Genomic DNA, 20488 nt, shown 5'->3' on the forward strand with positions numbered 1-20488 from the left:
AAGATAGGATGTCAGCTGGAGCAACAAGCTTGGAAATGACAGCGTTGCATCAAATCCACATCACACGTGCCGGAAGCATGCTCGTTTGCTGCAAGTGGCATTTTGATAGCAAAATAACACCCCTAACGCCACAGAGTCTAATTTTGAGGCTAACGTTGTTTTGGTTCTGAAATTTTAAAACAAATGTAATTTCTGAAGGTTAGCGCATTTTTGAACATCAGTGTGAATAACCATTTCATCCTGTAAAAGCACTAGAGATCAAAGTCAGTCTGACATGTGTTGACGAGAGATAGGAAGGGAAAAACGCTACCGTGTCCCATCCCGATCCACATGATGATGGGCTGGATTCTTCGGTTCCCCAGCTGCGTGTCTCTTGGTGGAATGCTGTTTGCTGGTGGCGGGATTCTGTCTTCCCGCTAGTTACCAGTGGGATTTCCCTGGCAGGAAAAGTGAACCGCACAGTGAATCGAAAAGTGAATGGCACAAAAATAAAATGGGAAAGGTGGACAATTAATTGCTTACAAGGGAAATTAGAGATAGTATTCAATCCAAGGAAGAAGCATGCAAATTGGCCAAGAAAGTCAACTGGCGGGTTTCTCAGTTGACTGAGGACGAAATCGCAAAACACAATTGGGCCAAAAACCGCGATTCTTCGTCACCTCGATAGTGGAGCCAATGCATTTCGGAACGCACGTAGAGTAAAATCATTTGCATATCATTAGCGGGCCTGACCCGGTATTCTCCGGGGCCTCCGCGATTCTCCTCCTCTGATGGGCCGACGCGCGGTCCACGTGTGCTTTTAAAAATCGTGAAACCGGCATGGTGGCTGCTGAGGGAGAGGGGGCGGGGTACGGAAAGTGTCTGACATCGCCATAGTTTGCTGACAGTTGGGCCGCTGGCTGAGGGGCTTCTGCCAGGGCCGGGGAGAGTAGCAGGTGGTGGCCAGGAGGTGGACTGTGGGGTCAGGGTAGATGGGCACAAAACACCATTGCCGCAACCGGCAAGGCAGCCATGCAGCTGCGCATACCTCTGACTGCCCACTGCGAAGTTAGTGCATGGGTCGTATCAGTGTTCCCACCGAGGCCACCCCCCTGGGTGCCCTCTCACCCAAGCTGACCCATCAGCAGTATGGGCGCGCCCCAGCGGACCAATGTCATCTTGTTGGCTGGAATGAGTGGCTGTGGGGATTGTAATGTGTATGTGCGGCTGCAGCTTGTCAGCCTCCGGAGTATAAATCGTGGACCCGACAAATCCCGTCCTATTTTTCATTGGAATCGATTGTGTTCCACGCGGCACTGGTGCTAGCCCCTTAACAGTAGCGGAATTGGTGCAGCTGCGGTGGGAGTTTTGCTTTTGTGAAAGTCCACGAGTTCTGCATTGGCGTCACCTTAGTCTCAGAAACGGAGAATCCCACCCAACAGGTCTGAGAATTGAAAGCAGTTTGAAATTCAGCAAAGAAGGACCAAGGGATTGATTAAGAAGGGGAAAATAGAGTATGAGAGTAAGCCTTCGGGGAACATCAAAACTGGGTGTAAAAGTGTCTACAGGTACGCGAAGAGAAAAAGTTTGGTGAAGACAAATGTAAGCCCTTTTCAGCCAGAAACAGGGGAATGCATAATAGGAGACAAAGAAATGGCTGAGCAACTAAACACATACTTTGGTTCTGTCTTCACAAATGAGGACACAAATAAGATACCAGAAATGTTGGGGAATGCAGGGTATAGTGAGAGAGAGGAACTGAAGGAAATCAATATTAGTAGAGAACTGGTGTTGGGGAAATTGATGGGATTGAAGGCTGATAAATCCCCAGGGCCTGAGAATCTACATCCCAGAGTATGTAAGGAAGTGGCTCTAGAAATAGTGGATGCACTGGTGGTCATCTTCCAGGATTCTATAGACTCTGGAAGAGTTCCTGCAGATTGGAGAGCAGCTAATGTAACTCCGCTGTTTAAAAAGGGAGGTTGAGGGGAAACAGAATTATAGACCAGTCAGCCTGACGTCGATAGTGGGGAAAATTCCAGAATCCATTATTAAAGATTTTGGATCATAACTTCCGGCTAGCAGCATGAGGCCACAAGGGAAATGTGCGTGCCTACCTGCGCTCGGATGATGCGTCCAACCTTCCTTTCTCAGCAGCAGCCTCGGGCCTCCAAATCCCCAGTCTGTGCAGGCTCCAACACGGTGCAGGAGGAGTGCAGCCTCGCCCCCTTTTGGCACGGCCAGCTTGGAATGTGCATTGAGGGCAGGCATTTTTTCAGTAGATTTAGATAGTAAAACACAGGCATCGATTTTTTTTTGTTAATAAACATTTTATTGAGGTATTTTTGGTATAGAAACAACAACAAAATAAACAAGATACATGAAACCATAAACATAGTGCAAAAACCGTTTACCTTTCGTACAGGTCCCACCCTTATTACCCCCCTACTCTAACCTAAACTACTTCCCCCTCTGTCCCCTCCTGGATACCCGGATCTTCCACCACCCCAAAAATCGCCACCTCTGGACCCAGCGCCACCCTTGTTTTTAAAACCTTGTACATGACGTCCGCAAACTCCTGCCAAAGTCCCCGAAGCTTTAGACATGTCCAAAACATATGGACATGGTTCACTGGTCCTCCAGTGCATTTTGTGCACCTGTCCTCCACCCCACAGAATCTGCTCATCCGGGCTACTGTCATGTGAGCCCGGTGCATAACCTTAAATTGTATCAGGCTGAGCCTGGCACATGTTGCAGACGCGTTGACTCTACTCAACGCATTTGCCCATAAACCATCCTCTGTCTCACCTCCCAGCTCCTCCTCCCACTTATGCTTCAGCTCCTCGGTCTGCGTCACCTCCTACCCCATAAGCTCCTTACAGATGTCCGAGACGCTCCCCTCCCCTACCCACCCTCTGGAAATTACCCTGTCCTGAATCCCCCTCAGCGATAGGAGCGGGAAGGTTGCCACCTGTTTACGAAGGAAGTCCCACACCTGCAAGTATCTGAATTTGTTTCCCCTCACCAGCCCAAACCTTTCCTCCAGCGCCCTCATACTCGGAAAGCTCCCCTCTATGAACGCATCCCCCATCCTCTCAATCCCTGCTCTCCCCCATACCCGGAACCCACCATCCATACACCCCGGGGCAAACCGGTGGTTATCACAAATTGGGGACCAGACCGACGCTCCCACTGCTCCCATATGCCGCCTCCACTGGCCCCAAATTCTCAGGGCCACCACCACCACGGGGCTGGTGGAGTACCGTGCCGGCAGGAGCGGCAGAGGTGCAGTTACCAATGCCCCCAGACTGGTGCCCTTACAAGAAGCCACCTCCATACGCACCCACACCGACCCCTCCCCCACCACCCACTTCCTGATCATGGCTATGTTAGCCGCCCAGTAATAATTGCTCAAATTTGGCAGCGCCAGCCCACCCTCTCCCCGGCTCCGCTCGAGCATTACCTTCCTTACCCGTGGGGTCTTGCCCGCCCAGACGAAGCCCGTTATCACCCTGTTGACCTGCTTAAAAAAGGACCGCGGAATAAAAATGGGGAGACATTGAAATACAGATAGGAACCTCGAGAGGACCGTCATGTTCACCATTTGTACCCTCCCGACCAGCGACAATGGGAGCGCGTCCCATCTCCGGAAATCGTTCTTCATTTGGTCCACTAGCTGGGCCAGATTCAACTTATGCAGCCGGTCCCATTCCCGCGCCACTTGGATGCCCAGGTACCTAAAACTACCCCCTACTGACCTAAACGGCAGCTCCCCCAGTCGCCCCTCCTGTCCCCTCGCCTGAACCACAAGCATCTCACTCTTACCCATGTTCAGCTTATATCCCAAAAACCGGCCGAATTCCCCTAAAATCTTCATGATTTCCTCCATCCCCTCTACTGGGTCCGAAACGGACAGAAGCAGATCATCCGCACAGAGCAAAACCCTGTGTTCCATGCCCCCCCCCCCCCCCCCCCCCCCGCCCCGGACCAGTCCCCTCCAGCCCCTTGAAGCTCTCAGAGCGATTGCAAACGGCTCTATAGCCAGCGCAAACAACAGTGGGGAGAGGGGGCATCCCTGTCTCGTCCCCCGGTGCAGTCTGACCGATCCCACCTTTTGTAAACTCCTGCCAAGTCAGTGATTGAAGATGCAGCTCTAGGATCAGGCTCATCAGCCACGCAAGGACCCACAGGCCGTGCCCGTATGGCTGCACTTCTGGGTCATTTTGCCGTGCATGTGTGGCTCAGCAGTGACTTAAGTCGCTGGCCAGAGAGGAAGTTACGGGCAAATATAGCAGAGCAGTTAGAAAACAGTGTTTGCATGGATTTATGAAGGGCAAATTATGCTTGTCAAATCTACTGGAATTCTTTGAGGATGTAACTAGTATAGTTGACGAGGGGGAGCCAGTGATGTGGTTTATTTGGACTTTCAGAAGGCTTTTGGCAACATCCCGCACAAGAGATTATAGTGTGTAAAATTAAAGCGCATGGGATTAAGGGTTGTTTATTGAGATGGATAGAAAACTAGTTGGCAGACAGAAAACAAAGAGTAGGAATGAATGAATATTTTTCAAATTGGCAGGCAGTGACTAGTGGGGTATCGTAGGGATCCATGCTAGGACCCCAGCTAGTCACAATATATATTAATGATTTAGATAAGGAAACAAAATGTAATATCTCCAATTTGCAGATGATATCAAGTTGGATGGGCGGGTGAGCTCTGAGGAGGATGCAGAGATCCTTCAGTGTGATTCGGGCAAGTTGAGTGAGTGGACAAATGAATGGCAGATACAGTATAATTTGGAAAAATGCGAGGGTATCCACTCTGGTAGTTAAAAATGGGAAGGCAGACTATTGGGGAGAGGGGAATGTGCAACGAGACACCAGTCACTGAAGGTAAGCATGCAGGTATAGCAGGCAATAAAGAAGACAAATGATATGCTGGCCTTCATTGCAAGAGGATTTGAGTACAGGAGCAGGGATGTCTTGCTGCTATTAAAGAGGGCCTTGGTGAGGCCACACCTGGAATATTGTTTGCAGTTTTGGTCACCTTATCTGAGGAAGGATGTTCTTGCCCTAGAGAGAGTGCAGCAAAGGTTTACCAAACTGATTCCAGGGATGGCCCGACTGATGTATCAGGAGAGATTGAATCGGTTAGGGTTGTATTTGTTGGAGTTCAGAAGAATGAGGAGGGAATCTCAGAGAAACCTATAAAATCCTAACAGTATTAGGCAGGGAAGATACAGGAAGGATGTCCCCGATGGTTGGTGTATCCAGAACCAGGGGTCACAGTCTGAGGATAGGAAGTAGACCATTTAGGACAGAGATGAGGGGAAATGTCTTCACCCACAGAATGGTCGGCTTGTGAAATTCGTTACCACAGGAAGTAGTTGAGGCCAAAACATTGCAGGTTTTCAAGAAGCAGTTAGATATAACATTTAAGGCAAAGGGGATCAAAGGATATGGGGGGAAGCAGGATTAGGGTATTGAGTTGGATGATCAGACATGATCATAATGATGTAACAGGCTCGAAGGGGCGAATGGCCTCCTCCTGCTCCTATTATCTATGCTTCTCATTCCGGCCGATTACATAGCGCCGGCTGCACGAACAGGAAACTCCTATCCAAACTTTGTATCCTCAATGAAATTATGCAACAGCTGTAAATTCAAATCTGTTTCTCATTTCCAGTTGTTCTGAAGCATGTGATTGCTTTCATTATGATAATGATAGTATGGAACACATACACTTACATTCTGTCATTGCTTTAATCCTTATGGTGCAGGGTGAAGCGTGTAAAATTACTCTTGCCAGCGTCTGGTTTCAAAATCAAAAAAGAACACTATTTATTTTGCAATCTTTGTCATAACTGCAATTTGCATTACACTTCCTTAACAATGTGGTTTTCATCACAATGGGAAATGTCTGTGCTGAGAGGTAACCATTATTCTATCACTTGTCACAGCTGGGCCCATGAATTTCTTTCAACATTCGCCCTGTCACTTTCAGCTGCTTCCACAATTTCTTCAAAGCTCTGTTGAACTCCTGCCAACGTTACAGCACAATATTGAGAGCACCTCTTTGGAAATCAAAAGCCCCCGCCCCAGTTTCAGTGAAAAATCCCCCCAAGTCAAAGTTTTAAGAATTGAATTGAGAGACCTCGGCCCTGATCCAGCAAAAAATGCCTTGGCCCCAATCATCTTTTAGTGGCCCCCAATTCCATCAATCCGATTTTTTCCACATCTGACCCCAATCATTCTTAGCTCATTTTAAAATAATAAGTTACAACCATTTTTAAGTTGAAATATTTTGATCAAACCATTTCTAATCAAAAGAAGAAGAATTAAAGAACGTTTAAGATTAAGGAACATTCAGCTTGTTGAGGACATTAATGAATAATTACAGTTGATAGTGAACCCAGCTGAGCATCAGATTGGAGTTCCTGGTTAAATTGCAATGCCCACAAACTAGCAACTGAACGATTTGGAGTATGAGATTGAATCCTGAATTGTGTGTCTTCTGCAGAGATCTCAGCTACAATTTCTTTCTCCTGACCAATAGACAACATTGGGGATGTAATCCCTGTTGTTCAATTTCACACAGCTGATTGTCCTTTTGAGCTTTAATCTTATCCAATTACATCCTCCACGTTGTAGCTCATTTGGTAACATTTTGAGCCATAAGGTGCCATAAGTCCCGGGCCACACCAACACTGAATGATGGTTCACACAGCAATGTAGTTCTGAGGGAGTGCTGCACTTTTGTAGGTGCTATCTTTGAATGAAATGTTAAACTTACGCCCTATTTGCCCTGTCCGGTCGATGTCAAAGATTCCATGGTACCATTTTGAAGGAGAGCAGGAGTTATCTCTGGTGGCCTGGTCAATGTTTATCCCTTAATCAACATAGCAAAAGCAGATGATCTCATTATCAACTCGCTGTTTGTAAGAACTTGCAGTGGGCAAGTTGGATCCCATATTTCTTTATAAGGCCACAAAGGAGTCCACACCGAGTAGTTCAAAGAAGTTATGGGCGGGATTCTCCAGCCACGTCTGCCTGACGGTCGAAGAATCCCGACCCAGGTTAATGGACTTCTCCGTTGTCCGCGTCTCGCCCGTGGCGTTCTTGCGGAAGGTGAGGCGGAAGAATCCAGCCCTTAGTTTATTTACAATAACTATTCTATACATCACACAGTAGTTCCCAACGGGTTCAGCTTTGACAATGCCTAAGTGGCCAGCTTAATATGTCATACAACCAGACATTGTTCAGAGGTCCCCGCCCCATTAACGGGGGAGCTCATATTCTGCAAGCTTCATGGGGAAGTTAATTGTTTCCACCCCATAAGGTACTTGCAGGTTGTAACAGTTCCCTGCACTACAACAATGATTACAGGTGGAAGTAACTGCACCACCCCCCCTCCCCGGTATTGGGCTTGGCGACGTGAGCGGCATTTCATTGGGTGGGAGGGTGCAAGTGGGGACCCTGCTCCCTTCTCACTTGTGCCTGATTAAGTCCAGTGTGGGATATCTTGTGGACGGCCTTCCACAGGATGCTAACTGAGACCCATAAGTGAGACCCTTTATGCCCACTTAACCTTAGGGAGTTAATTGCAGAGGCTCTGACCCACATTTTGTATTCCTCTCTGGCCACAGGGAAGGTGCCAGAGGATTGGAGGGCAGCTAATGTAGTTCCACTTTTCAAGAAGGATGGTAGAGATGCATCGGGGAATTACAGACCAGTGAGTCTCATATCAGTGGTGGGAAACTATTGGAGAAAATTCTGAAGGAGAGCATTAATCTCCACTTAGGGAGGAAAGGTTTGATCAGGGATAGTCAGCATGGCTTTGTCAGAGGAAGGTCATGCCTAACAAATTTGATTGAATTTTTTGAGGAGATGACCAGGATAGTGCAGTTGATATTGTTTATATGGATGTCAGCAAAGCCTTTGACAAGGTCCCACATGGGAGGCTGATAAAAAAGGCAAAAAAGCACATGGGATCTAGGGTGCTTTGGCAAGTTGAATCTAAAACTGACTCAGTGATAGGAGACAGGGTGATGGTCGAAGGCTGTTTGTGTGATGTCCAGTAACACATCACAGGAATCACTGTTAGATCTCTTATTGTTCGTGTTTTTTTTAACAATATAAATGAGAATATGTGGTGGGGGGGGTGATAAGTAAATTTGGAAATGACATGAAGATTGGCAGGATGGTTAATAGTGAGGAAGAAGGTCTTAGGTTGCAGGAAGATGTGGAAACTTTGGTCAGATGGGCAGATCTGTGGCAGATGGATTTAACTCTGAAAGTGTAAGGTGATGCATTTTGGAAGGAGTAACAAGACAAGGGAGTACTCAATGAATGGCAGGACACTAGGAAGCTCAGAGGAACAAAGGGATCTTTGGGTGTTTGTCCACAGATCTCTGAGTGTGGCAGGACAGGTTAATAGGGTAGTTAAGAAGGCATAAGGGACACTTGCCTTTATCAGTTGTGGCATAGATTATAAGAGCAGGAAGGTTATGTTGGACCTGTACACAACTTTGATAAGGCCATTGTGCAGATCTGGTTGCCTCTCTATAGGAAGGATGTGATTGCACTGGAGAGGACACAAAGGAGATTCACCAGGATGTTCCTTAGGATGGAGCATTTGAGCTATGAAGAGAGGCTGGATAGGCTCGGGCTGTTTTCTTTAGAGCAGAGAAGGCTGAGGAGGGCCTGATCGAGGTGTGTAAGATTCTGAGTGGTATGGACAGGGTGGATAGGTCAATAGCGAGTGGGCATAATTCTAAAGTGAGAGGCAGGAGGTTTAGAGGGGATTTGAGGAAAGATGTTTTCGCCCAGCGGGTGATGGGAGAATGGAATACACAGCCTGGGAGAGTAGTAGATGCGGGAAACCTCACAGCCTTTGAAATGTATGTGGATGAGCACTTGAACTATCATAGTATTCAAGGCTATGGGCCATGTGCTGGAAAGTGGAATTAGCGTAGGTTTAGTAAAGCTTTGACGGTGCAGACTTGATGGGCTGAAGGGCCTCTTCTGTACTGAATGACTCTATGTCTAGTTTGGATGCGGACCTTGAGATGGTCGTTCTGGTTGCCACTTCTCATTAATGGCCTTCCTTCAGGCTGGGCGGCCCTGGAGTAGGGGTACGAGTAGGTTTTGCCTTCCAGTACATTTGAAGCCTTCCATGATCGATGAGCACTGCAGGGACTGGAGTTCAGAGTAGATAATACTACAGCATTATGATTTAATCTTCAGTAGTTTTCTTTGTGGATACTAGCTGTATTTCTTTAAAAGAAGGGCATTATGGTTTATGGCTGCTGACACAGAGTGTCCCATAGATTGCTTCTAGAAAAGAATACAAGTTGCGCTTCGGAAATATGGAAGGATCAGTATTTGGAATTCAAGGACCATGGGCGGAATCTTCCCAAAATTTGGCGAAGTGTCGATTCCGGAGAGAAATCCGGTGCGAATCCTGCCGGCACCGGTGGGAAATCCCACGGAATATTGAGCCTATGCAGCAACTTTTCTTTCCACATGAATCACGGCGTGCACGTGCTGGACTCCCGCTGATTCATTCACCTCGGGGCAACTTAATCTCTGCAATCGGTGGGGAGCTCCACATAATCGCCGAGGGAGCCCTCACCAAGCTCCTGGATGGTGTGCAACAGAGGCAGGACTTCCTACTCCCGCAGACGTCCTTCCAGCAAGGTCACCACCCCCGCCTGGGAGGCCGTGGCAACCTTAGTCTGTGCCAGCTCACTGCATTGGAGGATGGGACAGCAGTGCCACAAGAAGATGCATGACTTTCTTCGCTTGGCCAGGGGAATCCACCTCCTCCATTCTCTCGCTGCACCCCCTCACACCTCCAAAGTGATCTCTCACCCAGCCACCTCGCGGATTGACAAGGCCTATTATGTGACTCTCTTCCTGCCACCATCTCACCAATCCCAATGGACCCCCCACCTTGCGAATCCCCATGGTTACCCCCCCGCCCCCCTAGTAGCTACTTTGTTCCTCACGTTCCCGCTCCCACTTAAGTCCCACCTATGCCACACCTCATCACCATCTGAACTTGCAGGACTCCCGCCTACACTCTTCCCATCTGTTTCTCCGCAGCATAAAATGGAGCATAACAGGCGACAGCGGACACAGCTAGCCAGAGTAATACCTGAGCTCCGATGCTTAACGCCTTTGAGGAAAGAGCCCTTGAGCTGGCTGGAGAGGAGCAAGGCCGCACTTTTGCAGAGGGCAAAGTAGGGACAGCAGACAAAAGTGAGAATCCTCTAGATACCCAGTCGTCGTTCAAACTTTGGGTGAGTAACCTTTCCCCCCATGATGCACTAATGCCACCGCCCATCCCCTGCAAGACGATCAGCCCACCAGCTCACAATGCTCGCATTGTGTAGTAGAAAGGCTTCTGGATCACTCATGGTGAGAACCTCACATGAGGTTCCAAGTTTGATTCCAGTTGTGGGTCAGTGTCTGTGTGGCGTTTGCACATTCTCCCTGTGTTTGCTTCGGTTTCACCCCACAACCCAACGATGTGCACGGTAGGTGGATTGGCCACGCTAAATTACCCCTTAATTGGAGAAAAATGAAGTCTAAATTTAAAAACAAAATGGCGAGATCCTCACAATTGAAGATCCACAGTAGGCAGAGGCAGGGAGATTTCTGGGACCCAGCATTCCAGATGGATGCTACAGCCCAGAACTCAGATGAGACCCTAGCCGATGCGTTCCCTTGGATCCGGTCGCCCAAGAACTGCAGGAGCTACAAATGCTGAGTCAAAAGCATCAGTAAGGGATGACAGGACACCTGCCAAACGTCAAGGCCCACTGGAGGAGTCCTATCATCTTCTAACCGAGGAGATGGTACCGTCACTCCAACGCAAAAGACTCACACTTTGAGGGTGGCATTCACTGTGGAAACCTTGGCAGAGGAATTGTAATCCATGGGGGGGAATGTCCGCCCAATGGTTCAGCTCATGACCTCCATGGCTGAGGGCATGAGCTCCATGGTGCAGGGCGTCAACTGCATGGTGCAGGCACTAACGGTCATGCACAAGTGTGATGGGCCTTCTGGGTCTCACTCCAGCTGCCCTCTAACCTGTGGAAGAGCAAATGGGCTCCCTGGCATCCAAAGGGAAAAGGATTGGCAGGAGAGCAGCTTGGGCCCTCCACACAGGGGACCCTGGGAGTGCCCACCTGACACACGCCTCTCTGTGAATCACACACCTCCAGCCAAGTGCACTGAGGGGGGTAGCACTGCAACACCCGTGCTGACCAAAAGTAGGCCTAGACCTTCAAGGTCATGGCCCCCTCCAAGGGACACCCGCCAAGTTTAACTCAGGCAACACAATGTGGAAGGCAGCAGGCTGCCTCAAACTCAGCTGCGGATCCTGGGCTTACACTTAGACTTAGCGAGAGAATGAGGAAGAGTGAGATGCTGTAGGTACCGACAGGGCATTGGTGAGCCTAGGCACTCGTTGTCCATTTTAATATAACTCTTGTATTAAACATCATTTTATCCACCAACAGATTCTCCACTCTGTCGGCCAGTATAATTTGTTTGGATTCACCATTAGCTTTATTCTCTTCCTCAGAATTCTCTTCATTGCAACTCCTGGATCACTTCAAACAGAGTTAAGTGCTTTCCATTCATCTCCCTTCATGGTTGAGTGACTTTGAAGTGGTCAACTGTGAAACTAACAGCACTTAACTTGGTTTGATGTGGTCCAGGCGCTGTCAATCAAAGCTTTATCAATCAAAAGTTTCACAGCTGACCACTTCAAGGTTACTCAAACAGGATGATGATGGAACAATGCTGACAGCTCGAAGTGTGTGGAAGCTGTCAATCACAGCCTAGAATATCAATATGAAAGAGAAATGAATGAAAGACTTGTGGATCAAAGATCAGAGGGAGTTTAAACCCAGCTGACCGTTTTTCTCCTTCCGGGAATTGACACGTGCTGCTTCCTTGCCTGAGCCAGCAGGTGTATTGCCAAGGTAAGTGTTAAAGGCTGTGACATACTTCTGCCAGCACTGCTCTCTAGATTCCAGACAGGGGTCTCTCTTCTGGGAGTGTCTCTTTATTTTGGCGGTTGCTGGGGTGGTCTTTTTATTTGAGGGGTCTCTGTTGGGTGTCTCTTTATTTAGGGGGTGTCTGGAGGAGGTCCCTTTAATTAGGGAGTCTCTGTGGGGGGATCTCTTTAATTAAGGGTGGTGGTGGGAGGGGGTCTGCTGGGGGTGGGCTGATCTTGCATTGTGGAGGAGGACAAGGTCACCCTCTGATGGACTTTGAGGCAAGCGTCCTTAAAGAGTTACCCCCTTGGCCCACTGTAAGGTCCACCAGGTCAAATACACGTTTGTCAGGACCAGCACCAATTCTCGCCCAGGTGATTTACGCCCAGAGGTCCAGAAACTCACAAGGGCCAGAGAATACGGTGCCCGGCCCAACCAACCAAGGCTGGTTGTAAATTTGTCTTAATCAACCGTTTGAATCCTCCCGGTAGCGTGGGGCGCGAACCTTGATCCCGACACCAGCGGAGGGCAGGAGCATCGGAAACATCAATGCCATTTTCTTCTGGATGCCAGATTCTCTGCTGCATCGGGAACTCCGCTACCGGCAGCACGAGGCGAAGAATCCAGCCCCTGGACTCTTATGAAATCTAGCAATCATTGAGCTTTTTATTTTTGTGTCACTGTCGAACGTTTCATTTGCTTCACAAAGGCTGAGGGAAATGACTACACAGGGCTTTTTTTTAAAAATGCAGTGCACCTCTGACCCAACATGGTCTCCTTCTCCAAGAACTGAATCCCAGTTAGATCAATTGCCAGTCCACATGAGACACCTTAATACAATCCGACAATCTTACTGCTAGTACCGATACAGGGATTTCCAAATTGGATTTTATCAATCTGTTATATAATCTGTTAAAGTCCACAATTTATACTTCCTTGGAATGACCATCTGTTTTCTGAATTTTGTCAAATTCTGACCATGCCTCAAAAGCATTTAGCAGATTATCTTTCTTGTAGATTTCACCCAAGAGCTCTAATGTAAGATTCAAACCTTCATCACTATCCAACTGGCAGACATCCATCTCATAAAATACTTTCCTTCAGATATTACTTCTCGTAGGAATTGACAATGCCTTGTTTTCTCTTTGGTAGAGAGATAAACCCATATTCACATAGCGACATCATATTGGTTTGAAATTTTGGTGCAATTTTAATTCCATATTCCTCATTTCAATATCCCATCCATCACTTCCCTGTTACCTGTTACCTGTTGAGTTTGTTTGTCTACTTTTGCTGTACATGAATGTCACACATTTCCATGTTTTTAACAAAATTACTTATTCTATCAATGAATTTTAGGATTTTATTTGATGCAAATTACCCTGCAATTCAGCTTTTGTACCGTGAACATATTTACTGAATAAACCGCCATGAAAAATATCAGTCTTCCACTCATCATTATGTTCAAATTTCAAGTTAATCAGTGATAACCATATTCCAACAAGGTTCACTTGCTTTCTGCCATTTTTTCACAATGGCCCCAAGGATTTTAGGTTTCTGTCTGTTAGTTTTTAACCTTCACCTCGAGGCAGCCATTCTCTAGTGCCATGTTTTTAGTTCTGGAAAGCCAAGTGGTGGAATTGGGAGCAACCTTTGCACACTTTTAAAATTATTTATTTGCCGATATGGATTGCAGACACCCGTCTCCTAAACCAACCACTATAGTTTCCGCCTGTTCCCGTTCTTAGCAGCACAGGTAATGCCCACCACCTTCAAACAATTAAATGCAATTAATAGATAATCAATAATTTTATTGTGGTAATTAATCTTAAAATTGCATTACAATAAGGAGGGTCCTGTCGTAGTCGAACTAGTTAATTGGCATTTGGATTTTATTTTCACAAGGCTGGCATCTTTGCAGGTTATAGCTGGAACCTTTTGGCTCATGTCTAAAATATATAGAATGTCAATTCAGATTCCCAAGCCCAGTTCAATTCCTCTGTGATACCAATCAACATAACAATCAAACAAACAATGTGACACATGCCAAATAAACTCAATGCCTGTAAGTATTAAGTGCCTATGCCATCCAACAATCTGGGACTGGCACAGAGAGCCACAGAGTGACAAATCCAACGTCATTTTGCTCCACCTTTGGTGAAGATAAGTGAAAGAAGAATTAACCTAATTTTTTTCTTCAAAGTAGTTGTGTTTCAATCCTGAAATTAGCCTGCAACCTTCTTTCTGATTGTTTAAAAATAAATTTGGATCAGCTTTCCAGTGAAAACAGGAAACTGCAAATAATTTTGTTCAGTTTTTTTTCTTCATGGAAGTATAATGGTGCAGTTATTTTTAAGAACCTTTGCTGCCTTCATAATACTTCTGCTAAACCATGAGTCCTGTTCCATAAGCTGACTTTCAATAAATGGATTAAGCTGAATGGAAATACAGTACCATTCAAACGCATATACTGTCTTTAATAATTCATCGAGCAAAGAAAGGGATACATCATTAGGAATTGTGTTATATGAATGTATTCAGAATTGAGGGCCATCTGACTAGGTATTTTTCACTATGAAGTATATGCACTTTAGTCAATTAAAGCAGGCGATTTGAATATAATTGATTTTTTTTAACATGCATTTGTTTACAACACATACATTTATATTTTGTTTATTTCTGACATTATAATGGGAATAGCTTGACTTGGATCAGAATGTGTGAGTCATTGGCTACTCTATTTATGTGTCATGGTTTAATAACTAATGACTCATTCTACAACCTTATCTAAATAATCTTATCACATGATATTGTGCTGGATCTCAGTGATTCATCACAGAACTCACAGGCCATCTTCCCATACCCTTGATAAACCTGTCTTCTCCATGTCCCTGAACTTACATTCATGGCCCATTTAAGTGAGATTCTGTCACAACTAAGATTGATCATTGTTTACTTTCACCCCTTGCTATCAAATAAAAGAAAATGAATCAGCTGATTATCCGAGAATGGAGGGAGCAGGAGGGAACAATATATTAACATTATAGGGGCTGTGATTTTAATGGAGATTAGCCTTAAATTCCCATTCTTTTTCTTCTGGGGAAAATACCTGGGGCGGGATTCTCCGTTTGGGAGACTAGAGGCTGCATTCTCCACCTTGCATTGCTGGAAACGCGAATCACAATTGGGCGGAGAATCAGGCGTCATGTGCAAATCGATGTTTGCGTCCGACACCCATTCCGAAGCCATGCGCAGGTCCCTCCACCGCGAAAACGAAGTTTGTGGCCCATGCCGGTGGGGATATGCAAAACCGGCATTTGCATGCATTTAAAAGTGATTAGGGTGTTGGGTGCTCATTCTCTGCATTTCTGTGATGGTACGCCCCTCTCAGGCTGAAGTCTTGTGGGTGCGAATTACTACAAGTATTTACAAATGGGGACTGGGCACCATGGTTGCGGAGAGGGAATGGGAGGCTAAAAAAATACTGAAAATCTGTTGAAAACTGTAGGGCTCGCTGGGGTGTGTCTGTGGGGGAAGGGGGGGGGGGTGGCTGCCTGGGTCGGGGACAGTCATGGGGAACGACTTGATGCCAAGTCCATCCACTCGGATTGTCCCTCTCAGAATCGGGGTGGCCAAGCTCAGATTGCATTGCTGCAGTCTGTCTTCCAAATTCACCCCTTTGGTGCTTTGGTGTTACCTACAGGCTGCTGGCTACTCACTATGCTGAGTGCTGCCTGTATCCTTTAAATACTCAGAAGACCTTTAGTCATCTGGGAGCCCACCCAGGCGGACCTTCTGGATGCCCTCATACCCCAGATTTATCATCAAGGGGATGGCCATGGCCATGATCAATCAGGGGCCCATCAGGCATTGGCACTCCTCAGACGCGCTGCCCACTGCAGAGGAAGGAGATGATCAGCAGAGCTCACCCCAACCAGAGGAGACCTGCATCCATGGCCTTTGGAGCCCTCCCTGGTTCTCTGCCCTTCTCAGGGCAGAGGCCTCACCAATAATCCCCACCCTTCAGGATCACCGCTGTCTCCTCCTGGTGAGGCTGGCAGTGCTGAGTGCCTCTACCACCACTTCACAGGCGGTGCTCAAGAGGCAGGCTTGTGTCTGTGGCCCACACTGGGGAAGAGGGTGTCCCTCCACTCCTCACTGGCATGGGACTGTGGGTTCACATCAGACTCCTGACCTCAGGGGGGCAGGTCTTCTCTGAGCTGCCTTTGTGGCTGCAGTCAGTGCGTGGTAAGTGGAGTGTTTAAATACAGCTCCAGCTGCCAGGCTCTAGTGGTTAGGATGCCCACTGGGCCAGGAATTGTTTTGAATTTGCACCAGCAGAGTGTTACCTTATTTGTTTGTCCTGACTCTCTTACCAAACAGTGCCCGGAATTGGAATCACATGCAATTCAACCCCGACAGCAACAATTAGGGCGCAAGCGAAATAAAGCGCAAAAAGACAGAGTCCCATTTTGCACTCAGCTCATCAGTGCAGGAAGAGATCGGGATGCCACCCTCTGATTCCCCCCCACCACCCCCCCCCCCCTCCTCCAACTGCCCCAACTTACTTCCTAGGGGGTCCGCAAGGCCCCTTCACCCCACCTCTTAAGGGCAGGACACACAGGCCTGATCCCTGGAACAGGCCACCTGGCAATTGGGCACCTTGGCACCACCAGCCTGGCTCCCTGGTGGCACTGTCAGGGTGCCTGGATGGCAGCGGGCATACCAGGCTACCTCTCTCCCCACAGCCCCACAACACAGGAGCCTCCGCTGGCCTGGGGGAACCCCCGGGTACCTGTTACGCCTGTTCCACGTTTGTGTGGACTAGTACTAAACGGCGCAGTGGCAAGGTCTCCCAGGCATGGACATTCATTCCCGGGCCTCAGGAGGATCAGGTGGCAACATATTTAAATTAGCCTAATGGCTCATTTAAATATGTTAATCTAGATCTCGCCCATCCGGCAGGATCCAGATCACGAGGTCTCGCAAGATCGAACGAGATCTTGCGAGGTGTGCCGAGATTAGTGACTAATCTCGCAACAGCCTTGTCGCGTCACTGTGTCGGGAGCGACGAGACAGTTTGATCACGCCCCAAGTCTCCCAGAGGGAGAATCCTGCTCGATGTTCTACCGCCATAGCTGATTGCACCCATTTTGTCCTCATGCTGGGAGTGCAAATCAGGAAGCGAGTCCTAATCCCCAGACATGCAAATTTATGCATGACAAGGATTGCGAGGGATTCTTTCGGGATTCCCGCTATCAGGTCGCCATCATGATCAGGTGGCACGATAGTGCACTCGGGTGGCTAGGGCCCCACCGCAATGCAATTCAGCATCCCCCCCATAATTTTCTGGATCACCCTCCTTGCCCCCCCACTCCGGAATTCTCTGGGTCGCCCACTGCCCTCCACATAGTACGGGGTTGATCTGACCTGATCCATCAATTTTGGATCCTGTGAAGCTTGGACTTGGGAAGCATACTTGGAATGCATACTGCTTATGAAGCACCCAGGCAAATGTAGAGGAAAGAATATCGGGCTCCTGTGTTTCATCAGTATTCCTCTTTCTATGAAGGGCTAGGTATGACTGAACTACATTGCTACATTGCATCACATATTATGAGTTAACCATGTTGTCCAACAGGTTAATAAAGTTGGTAAAGTTGGTCATCTCACTCCTCCTTGGGTCAGTGTTTTGTTGTTCACTTACCTATGCACAATGGCAGATGTTAATATATCAAGTTCAGGCAATTAAAGCTTTCATACTGCTTATCAGTCTGAAAAGGTAAGAGTGAGAGAATATAGTGGAAGACGGATAAAATCTATCATTCACGCATGTTCTTGGCGACACCCATACTGCAGTATAAGAACTTTATCCCGTGGCTGCATGTTAGCCAAGCAGGGGACCCTTTAGCTGCAATTTTCACCAGTTGCTTTCATGTTATCACTTAAATACTGCAACGTAAGCTTATTAGTGTCTATATTGCAAATGATGATGAGAATTCTTCAGTCTCATCCTGCCATACAATATTGCACACAAAATCATAAAAGCAAACTAAATTACTGAACATTTCTTACATACAATTTATAAAACAAAGTTAAATGAAAGCAGTCTCTTCTGTGATTATAAAGCTCTGAACGCTATCGTCTATGCAATTCAGATTAGCACTGTTATGTAAATTTATATCAACTCTGCCTTGCTGTTAATGAATAGTTTAACTGAATAGGCATGCTCAAAGGACTTCTTAGCCAGATTAAATTTAAAAAACAAAGATTATACTTATAGCTGGGCTTTGTTCTGTAAAATTAAAATAATTATTGGAATATGCAATGGCAAGATCACATCAGTTTGTATCGTAAGTTACCAATAATCTAATTTTAGCCCTCTAAAGCTAATATAGAAGAAAGAGATAATTTTGCAAATCTATGGCTCTGTTACCCAGAAATTGGGGGGGGAAACAAAATCAAGTTTTCTGAAAAATCGTCTACCAGTCTGAAAATAAACCGACACAAAATCCTCTTGGCATTTAAATTAACAGGTCGTTGCTGAGAATAATATAATTTTCATAAAAGTTTAATCAAATTTTGCAAAAGTCAACCGAGCTGCCACAAAGTTTTCCATGATGTCAAACAGGTGGCAAAAATAAAATGTGATCGTAACAAGCTCCAGTAACAAAGGATTTGGAGATGTTCTGGAGAAAGGGTAGACAGAATCTCCCTTTGGGCATTGGCTGGGAGGCAAAGAGGATGGCAAAATGGCACAGAAAGGCACTGGGGAGTGCGCAAAGTATACATGCCGCCGTGACATTTTTCCCGCCACAGGAAAGTTGGCAGATCAGCCAGCTGGCAGGAGGTTTTTTGATCCAATTCAGAGGGCAATTAAGCATCACTTCACACCTCCATAGGTGTTTGCCAATGTTAGGGTGGGTGGATCCGCCATGTGGGGAGACTGTGCAGTGGAATCCGGTGGCTTCCCAGCAGCCCCCAGGAAGGCCCTCTTTTTCATGGAGGAGCCCTTGGTGGCACTTGGAGAGACATCGCCACCGCTACTTAGTCACCTCACTCCCAGTCCCCCACCAATCCTTATTGCGAGAGCCTGCCCACCTGGCTCAGGGAGTCCCCAACCCAACTTACTTGTCTTCAAAGGCGTCCGGTGATAAAGGTGCCATTGCCCCTTTTTGGGCCTGCGATTCTTCAGTGTGGGGATGGATGGCAGCTCCACCAGCCGACATTTAATTGGGCAGTGCTAGCAATATGCCTCCCGAAGTTCCACCACCAGCCAAAGCAGGATTTACACAGAGACATACATAAGAAATAGAATCAGGAGGAGGCCATTCGGCCTTTGGAGCCTGCTCCGCCATTCATTATGATCATGGATGATATTCAAGTTCAATATCCTGATCCCTCCTTCCCCCATATTCCTTGATCCCTTTAGCCCCTGAGCTATATCTAATTCCTTCTTGAAATTACACAACGTTTTGGTCTCAACTGCTTTCTGTGGTAGTGAATTCGATAGATTTACCACTCTCTGGGTGAAGAAATTTCTCCTCACCTCAGTCCAAGAAGGTTTACCCCTCTATCCTCAACCTATGACATCTAGTTCTGGACTCCCCCACCATCGGGAACATTCTTTCTGAATCTACCCTGGCTAAGCCTCAGGTACCCAGCCACGCCAACAGAACACCACTGTTTCACAGGCGGTATTAAGGTGTCACCAAACTTAGGATTACTTCAGATGTCTGGCTTCTTGGTCGCCGACTTCTCTAGGTCTGCACCTTTTAGCTGACTTTAACTGAAGCCTTTCTCTGCCTCTTTCTTTCACTTCAGTGAACATACCTTATTCAGATTCCAGTTCGTTGTCTCTTTGACATCAGTCTCCTTGAGACTCTTCTTTTTACCCCCTGGTTTCCAGAACTATCTGTTCTTTCGCTTCTGGGACTTACATTCTGCCCCTTACTCCATTGTCCTGTCTCTCTGATGCTGTGCTCTGGTTCTAACTGAGCCACAAGTACACATGCCTTTCAGTGTGGGCCCCTAGTTACTAAGCAATAGCCTCAACTTTCTTCACCCTGTTTGTTTTCACGTCGTAAACTTTAAGTACAATGCAGGAGCTGTTTGAGATGATACAAAAACCCACACCCTGGCAGGCATCCTTGTTTAACATGAGCTAATTTAAAACACTGCAATGAAGTGAAAATCCCCTAGTCACCACACTCCGGTGCCTGTTCGGGTACATTGAGGGAGAATTCAGAATGTCCAATTCAACTAACAGGCACGTCATTCAGGAATTTGAAATATGGATAAATTAAGACCCTTGCCAGAGTAAGATCTAACAACTTTTCTTTGCTTATCATCAACAATTGAAACATAAGAGGGTAGATTATACAGTATCTCCTTCAATCTCTATTCCCATTGCTGGCCTGTTGCATATTATTCACCAAAGGAGACAAAGTTTCTCGACATGATTATCAGCTAAGGACTTAGTCCAATTCCAAATGTTG

This window comes from Scyliorhinus torazame, chromosome 3 (assembly GCF_047496885.1).
Source record: "Scyliorhinus torazame isolate Kashiwa2021f chromosome 3, sScyTor2.1, whole genome shotgun sequence".
Taxonomy (NCBI): domain Eukaryota; kingdom Metazoa; phylum Chordata; class Chondrichthyes; order Carcharhiniformes; family Scyliorhinidae; genus Scyliorhinus; species Scyliorhinus torazame.